Source organism: Olea europaea, chromosome 21 (assembly GCF_002742605.1).
Source record: "Olea europaea var. sylvestris chromosome 21, O_europaea_v1, whole genome shotgun sequence".
Classification (NCBI taxonomy): Eukaryota; Viridiplantae; Streptophyta; class Magnoliopsida; order Lamiales; family Oleaceae; genus Olea; species Olea europaea.
In genome coordinates, this window is record NC_036257.1 from 5,058,601 (window position 1) to 5,067,744 (window position 9,144).

Genomic DNA, 9,144 nt, shown 5'->3' on the forward strand with positions numbered 1-9,144 from the left:
CGTTTGGCTTTATTTTTTTATTTTTTTTTTATATTTTGAAAGTTTCGAATTATGTTATTATTAGAGAATAAAATACAAATTTAAAATGAGTTTTTAACGGATAAATTTTCTAGAAATAAAATTATTTTTAAATTTCTTTTTCTTTTTTTTTTAACTTTTTCTTCACGGGGCGGGTTCGGGGGTGGGGCGACACTCCTTGCCCCGGTGGGCCCGCCAACCCGTTTGGGACAGCGCGGGTAAATTGCCATCCCTACCATCAAACAGCAAAAAATCATTCCCCAAAAAGTAAAAAAGAAAAATATTACAGCAAAGATTCACAATTCCGAGGAGTAAAAGAGTTCAAGCTGTTGCATCAGCTGGCGACAACACTACTTTGACAACATAAATGGGATCTCCCACTTTGATAGTCTTCCCCTTTTCTTGAGTGCAAGATTCAGTACATACCAAATTCTGTCCAAAATTTTCCTTCAACATTGAATTGTTCGAGTTTAATAACAGAAGTAGCTAGAAAAAAAGAAGGAACACGAAAGTTTTCAAATGAAAACTTACTTTCTTCTAATGTTTCCTACTTGGAAACAAGATTTCATCAGAACGGAATTTCCTTAGTCTCAGTAGGCTCCAGGCCTGCTACTGCAGTTTCTTGGTTGATTTTGGGGACCCAAAATAATTAGAAATTTTTTTTCGAACATGATGAGATTGTAGCATATCAAAGAGTATGGCAAACGTTGGGATTTATAAAAACCATGTCAGTCTGTTGGAGTTCGCTATGAAAATTACTGATGTGTTTAAATGGCAGAAAGATCAGCATTACATTTGGGCAATTCATACAAATGAAATTAGTCTACTTGATTATAAGAAACAATGAATTTATTGACAGGCAACTGTAGGAATGATTTCCAGCAAACACCAAGTTCAAACCGGGCTCAGTTTCACCTATTTCATCGACACCATCAAGGTTGAGACAACTCCAAGACCACCACCAAGGCCGCCCCACTTCCGGTTGCTATAGGTTGAGAAGATGAAGTCCAATGATATGCCCACTAAGGATTAACCACAAAGGTCACAGTGAAGTGATGAAGAAATCGAGAGGTAAGACTCACAAAGAGAAATTGGGCATAATGCTTTGGAGGCCGAGAGAGAGACGGGAATATAAGCCAAGTAAATATCCAAAAAAGGTAAGTTAGGTTAGGGTTAATTTGTGGACCAAACAAGGCTCGACTCAATATTAATGGGCTTCAAATTAATAATATAGCCTTCTAAGGAAATGGGGCGAACCGTGAGCAACACTATTAACAATAGGTTGCTTCGAACGATCCATACGAATGTGAATTGTGTTGTCTCGATAATTGTGTCGATAACTAGTCAATCATATGATCAAGGCCGATTGATAATAAAATCGAGGTTACATCATAGCTCGGGGAGGTCGTTTGACAACAAATTGCCTAACAACCTCCACCTTGGTGTCAAAGGACCTGCAAAAGAAAATTGTCTCCCGTTAGTGACACCTCTAATAGAAAACCAATAAAATTGGAAATCATTTACCTGTACCAATGTTTAGAAGTTCCTTGCAACTTCTAAACTTTGGCAGTGGCAATACCTTCGTCCCCATATCAGAGGGGTTGTAGTGGGTGTGGACTTTCTCAAGTCTTACCACCTCTTGAGATACTATATCTCTAATGAAGTGGAGTCTAACATCAATGTGTTTAGTGCGCTCGTGAAAAACAGGGTTCTTGCATAAATGTATAGATGACTGACTATTAGAATACACTACCACATAATCATTCAGGACACATAGTTCATGAAGTAGACCTCTAAGCCATAGAGCTTCTTAAATAGTTTCAGTGGTAGCAATATATTCTGATTCTGTAGTGGATAATGCAACAATATGTTGTAACTGTGATTTCCAACTAACATATGAATTAGATAAGGTAAACATGTAAGATGAAGTAGATATCCCTATCTCCCGCGTAGTCTGCATCTACAAAACCTTTTAATTTTATGCCTTCTTTATTAGCACTAAATTTTAAACCTACGTTACTTGTACCCTTCAAATACTTTAATAGCTACTTTAGCGCTTCGCAATGTTCAGGGCCCGGATTAGCCATATATCTACTGAGAGTACTAATAGCAAAATCTAAATCAGGTCTAGTGCAAACCATCAAATACATTATGGAACCAATCACATTAAAGTAAGGCACTCTACTCATGTATTCAACTTCACGCTCATTGCAAGGAGATTGTTCCTTTGATAAAACAAAATGATTAGCAGGAGGCAACGTGACAGGTTTGCAATCACTCATATTAAATTTCTTCAATATTTTGGATATGTATGGAGACTGATGCAAAGACAAAACAGAATTTGACCTATCTCTTTCGATTTCAATACCTAAGATTTTCTTAGCCTTATCAGGTCTTTCACGTCAAATTCACCACTTAGTTTTGTTTTTATGTTATTTATCCACTTAAAGGATGATCCAATCAAAAGCATGTCATCCACATAGAGCAACAAAAACAAATAATTATCATCAGTCTCATTGTGTTGAAAATATAGGCAGTGATCAAATTTACTTCTTCGGAACCCTATAGCTACAAAGGAATCAAACCTCTTGTACCACTGTCTAGGAGATTGTTTTAACCCATACAAGGATTTCTCAGAAAACACACATAATCTGATTTTGACTTATTCTTAAAACCTTTTGGTTGATTCATGAAAATTTGTTCATCAGGCTCACCATGTAAGAAAGCAATTTTTACGTCAAACTGTTCAAGTTTCCAGTCAAAATGTGCAACCAATGCGAGCATGACCCTAATAGTGGTGTACTTAACAACTGGTGAGAAAATTTCATTATAATTAACGCCCTCCTTCTGTGTGTAGCCTTTAGTCACTAACCTAGCTTTAAACTTTAGGGGTTCCGAGCTGCTAGTTCCTTCCTTAACCTTAAAAACTCATTTGCAATCAACAATTGATTTGTTCTTAGGCCTAGGTACTAGCTCCCAAGTATGATTCTTTTCTAGAGAACTCATTTCTTTTTTCATTTCTTTAAGCCATTCATTAGATTGATCACTGTCTATTGCTTCTTCAAAGGTCTTTGGCTCTTTATCAGCTCGTTCTTCATAACTAGCCTGAGCGAAAGCTAATTCAGATTCAAAGTCGAACATTCTTGGTTCTCTCGTTTGTCTCCTTTCTCTATCCCTAGCTAAGTTATAGTTAGCTAAAGGATTTTCTTCCTCATAGTGCTCTTTTGTCACTATTTCATTACTATTCTCCACCTCGGGTTCCTGAGTTTGAGTCTCCACCTCATTTGAAGCAGTAGGGGCAGGTGGACTGAGTTTTCCTAACTCCACCTTAAACTGGTCTCTCTCTTTCCCTGATTCAACTTCACTCTCATGTTTAGTTTCCCCTTTAATACACGGCATCTCATTTTCGTTAAACGTGACATCTCTACTTATGATGATTTTAACCCCTTTTTGGCTTCTATCCCATAACCTATAACCCTTAACACCCTCAAGGAATCCTAGGAAGACACACTTCCTAGCTCTAGGTTCCAGCTTACCCTCACTTTGATGAGAAAAAGTTGTATAGCCAAAAGTTCTAAGTATCGAGTAATCACTCAGTTTACCCGACCATCTCTCATGCGGAGTGTCACCATTCAATACAGCAGAAGGAGTCAGATTAATCAAATAGCAAGCAATCATAACAGCCTCACCCCAAAATGACTTGGGAACACCAGAACTAATCATCATGCAACGTACTTTATCAAGTATGGTCATATTCATCCTTTCTACTACCCCATTTTGCTGAGGGGTGTAGGGAATGGTCTTATGTCTAGTTATGCCGCTTTCTTTACACATACTATCAAATTCTTTATTGCAGAATTCTAGGCCGTTATCTGTCCTTAAAAATTTGATTTTCTTGCCAGTTTGGTTTTCCACTTATCTCTTCCAATTATTAAAACTATTGAAGGTCTTAGATTTATCCTTCAAAAGATAGACCCACACTTTCCTAGTGTAGTCATCAATAATAGACAGGAAATACCTATTTCCACCTGATGTGGGATTACTAGCAGGACCCCATAGATCAGAGTGCACATATTTGAGCATGCCTTTAGCTCTATTAACCCTCATGGAGAAAGAAGTTTTATGATGCTTACCAAGTACACAATGATCACAAAATGGCAAATCTGACACACAGTCATTACCAAAAGCACCATTTTCATTAAGTAGCTTAAGTCCCTTGACCCATACGTGAGCAAGTCTATTATGTCATGTGTTTGTGTGATCAATCTTGGCAGAGGAGATAGAGGAATTCACACCTCTAATCACTTCCCAGTAGTAATATATATCGTTTTTCTTAATTCCCTTAATGGAAACTAAAGCACCCTTAATCATTTTTAGCATACCGTTTCCAATTTTACCAGTAAAGTCATCCTTCTCAAGTCTCCCTACTGAAATCAGATTCCTAGACAACTCAGGAATATATCTAACGTCCTTTAATGTATACACAAAACCTGTGTCAAATTTTACGTTTATGTCATCAATTCCAGCAATAGTATAAAGTTATCACACAGTACAACATGCCCAACATTAGATTTATGCAACTTATAAAACCAATTCTTTTCAGACGTCACATGAAAAGATGCACCAGAGTCAAGTATCCACTCATGCATGCGGAAATTAGCAATTAGATTTAATTCAGCAGTGTATGCAACTGGACTTGTAATCATATAGACCTCACAACTATTTATATCGGAAGTAGATGCTAACACATTTACCTCATCTCTTTCCTTAACCTTTAACTTACCATTCTCCTTATGACAATCTTTTATAAAATGCCCTGTGTTTCCACAACCATAGCATTTTCTCGCCTTAGTCCTAGATTTTGATCTAGACCTACCTTTGCTCTTCTTTTTCCATCCATTACCACTTGACTAGCCACTAGTTTGATATCCCTCATGGCTATTTTGCCTAAATTGAGTTCTACCCTGCATCATATGTACCTCACAGTTCCTCTTATCATATTTTTCAGCCCTAATTTCCATTTCTTTACTTCTAAGGGAATCTATGACAATTTCAGGTGTTATCGTGTCTCTACCATACTTAATGGCATTCTTAACTTCTTTATAGGAATCAAGAATTGCATTGAGCAAAATTATAGCCTTATAAGTTTCGGACACAATCTCATCACAATTAACTATATCTTGCACCAATTTGTTAAACACGTCTAGATTGTCATCAAGATCCTTTGAAGAATCCATTTTGAAACTGAAAAAACGTTTAAGTAGGTAAAGCTTATTCGGTGTAGACTTAAGCAAATACAAGTCTTCTAATTTCTTCCAAAGTTCTTTAGTGGTTCTCAGTTTACCCACCTTTCTTAAAACAGCGTCAGACAAGTGTAAAATAATTGAGGTAAAAGCAAGCTCATAGGCTTCTTCTCTTTGTTCTTGTGAAAAATCAGTTGAAAAACTGCCTTCAATGGATTTTGAAACCTTTTGTTGGACTAAAATACCCTTCATTTTTTGTTGCCAAATAGCAAAGTCATCCTTTCCGTTAAAAATTCTCAAATCAAAACTGTGAGTTGTCATCTTTACACAACAGTCAAAAAATGCACAAACCACAATCAAACCACACATAGTAGTCCTAGGGTCAAAGACAGTATACACCGTTCTAGATTCCCAGGGTTTCGTAAGACTCGCGGTCTTAAATCAAGGGAATGTTCGAACGGGTAAGGTCACGGTATTTCTAACGGAATAAGTAAGCAGCGAAAATAACAATACAACAAAAAATACGTCTAGCAGATAACTAGTCCCACAGTAATTAGATCACTAAGAATTACAAAACTAATTTTAACCCAAAACAAATACTCAATCAAAAGATCAATCAAGAGTACGTAATCCTAATTCTAGCACAAGCAATGGTTGCCAAGCAATGACAACCCCCAACCTATTTTCACCCCACACGGTGACGCGCTAATGTTGAAAAATTAACGGGTTAAGCTAATTTACCAGAGCGAACGTCTCTGAGTCTGTATAATCAAGAGAGATGCGAATCTACTGCTTTAGGGCCGCAATCTTGGCCTAAAGTAATTCAGTAGATATATGTAGTTTCAACCGTCGATCCACCAGGGGCAAAATTGCCCAACTTTTTTTGTGTAACCTAAAACAGAAAATAAACAGTGTCAGTGCGTTCAGGGGATTGAAATGAGCAAACTACCTGAAGGAAGTTCGCCCGGAATCGCCGCCACGCGCCACCGCCGGAGGTCACTGCCGCCGCCACGCGCCGCACTAGAAGAGGCGCCTCAGCCTGTTGGTTCCGGATATGGGATCGGTTTCCCCGAAAAGTCACTGGTTTGGCCGAAAAATGGGATTGCAGGTTCGGTTTCCTATAGAAATCGCGCACACCACCGTCGATTTTGGGTGATTTTCTGGTCGGAGAAGGTTACTCCGGCTCTGATACCAGATGTAGTGATAATTTCCAACAAACACCAAGTTCAAACCAGGCTCAGTTTCACCTATTTCATCGACACCACCAAGGTTGAGACAACTCCAAGACCACCACCAAGGGCGCCCTACTTCCGATTGCTATAGGTTGAGAAGATGAAGTTCAATGATATGCCCACTAAGGATTAACCACAAAGGTCATAGTGAAGTGATGAAGAAACTGAGAGGTAAGACTCACAAAGAGAAATTGGGCATAATGCTTTGGAGGCCGAGAGAGAGACGGGAATATAAGCCAAGTAAATATCCAAAAAAGGTAAGTTAGGTTAAGGTTAATTTGTGGACCAAACAAGGCTTGACTCAATATTAATGGGCTTCAAATTAATAATATAGCCTTCCAAGGAAATGGGGCGAACCGTGAGCAACACTATTAACAATAGATTGCTTCGAACGGTCCATACGAATGTGAATTGTGTTGTCTCGATAATTGTGTCGATGTACTAGTCAATCATATGGTCAAAGCCGATTGATAATAAAACCGAGGTTACATCATAGCTCGGGGAGGTCGTTTGACTACAAATTGCCTAATAGTAACTTAATATAATCCTAATACTTTACTGTGTGTATAGTTAAAGAACAGAATCCCTCATCACTGAAAATCCACTTCCCTTTGATCTCAATATTTAAGCATTCCAAATTCCATTTTCCCACAACTATTATCAGTGGACATGGAAACATTAAGAAGCCACTTTCATAAGGTATTAAACATTTAATAACATTAACAATTTACACCATGTCATTAATCTTAAATAGCTGCCCAGTTTGGCATTGTTGATCTAAATTTCTAGTATCATCGCTCAATTTCAGCCAGAGAAAACCTAAGGTTTGAAATTGGTTTTCAGATTTTATTCTCAGCCCTTAGGCAGTGGCCACGGTTTATTCAGATGTAACAGTGTAGAACATCTATTGCTTTTTCAATTATTGGCTGCCTAACATTTTAGATTCTAGAATCATCTAGAGGAGAAGACAGTAAGAGCAGGTTCAGTGACCGCTTCACTTTTAAGTCGCTTCCTTCCGACTTTCTTGGAAGGAAGATGTGCATACTTACAGGCTACAGCCCAAATAACCAAGAAAAAAGTACCATCTAAGATGGGGCCAAACATGCTATAAACTGCATGAACTTAGACAGAAATGAAAGAAAAAGCTTGTGGAGGGATGAGGTGAAAGAAGAAAAGTTTTTCACCTTACAACGATCACATAGTTTGACACCATTGAAAGCTAAATTGCTTATCCTGATGTCGGTCCATAAATCCTCAGAAAATGGTTTTGTTTTGAACGGGTAGTCGCTAACAATTAAAAAAGGGATCAGACGATTGTGTAAGGAACAGACCTCTTGAGACAAAGTCCCAAAAAGGGGTGTTTTATTGGCGATGATTTACAATTGGAACTTAAACAGAATGCCTCCAAGAGGCGCAAGCACACGAGTACTAAAAGAAATGTCTAAGTTTAAACTAAGAAATCGAAATTACATATTCTCTGTTTGAGAGTGTTTGATTCGAGGTCTTTTTCTCTATGTCTTCTCTTCCTTTTATATTCCTTTGATGAATTCTTCATGACAACCGCTTGGAAACTGCTTGATTGATGTATAACTACCCACTTTCTTTATAGTGGCTAACTTGTAAGGGAACTGTCGTCCCTAACTATCGCCATTACTCTTTGTCGTTCAACTGCCTTCAACTGGGCTCCTTGATTCGTGGAATGTGATAAGACCACTCAATAACTGCTTCAATAATTGCTATTCTGGATAATTATAATGTTTTATGTTTGCTAAGATCTTGGGCAATTTGAAGGTTTGGGCGAGAACGTAGTCATCGCTCTGGGCGACCGTAAGGTATGATATTCGCTCAGATTATGGGCGTCTTGCAAGCTTGGGCGATGATGTTACCGTATTCGTGGGCTTCCACCGCATTCATCAATAATCCTGTTTGGACCTTTATCCTGGATTCCCAATTGGGCTTCACTCTTTGGGCTATTTGATTTGGGCTGCACTTTTAGTGTATCAACAATTACCCCCCAATATGGCAGAATTAATACTAATTATTAATCTTTGTCATATTCACTTTGTATTTTCCAGCAATATTTGAAATTCCCAAGAATTTCAATCATTATTTCCTTCTATAGTTTGAAAAAGTGCAACGTTACAAACCCTTATAAACCAAAAGGACACGCCATTTCATTGCACCACTCAACCACGTCTATATTTCTTGCTTCTTCCTCGCTATTTTACTGTTCATCTTCTTGCTTCCCTACTACGTTTTCCAGGCAAACCTTATCAAAACTATACTTTGTTTCCAATGGCGACTTCATAAACTCAATCTGATGATTCATTTAGTTTCGAAGATTTTCAGAAACTCCTTACTAGGCCATATGTAAATCCAAACTTCCTTACACAAGTTAGTGCTGACCTCAATGAATTCTACTTGGGTCCATCGTTCAATAATGCCGAAGTCGTCGAACAGGTGGGGGTGGGCCAGCTGTTCCTTTGCACTCAAGGTCCTCCGTTCCTGAACTCTCTGTCATTGAGGTCGATTCGCGAAAAAGGTATTCGCACTTGGCCCAAAGTTGATGTTATTTTTCATAGATGGCATGCACGTCTTGTGAATCATGGCCCCATTAAGGTGATTTTTTATCGTGCTAGGATTTCAGATTT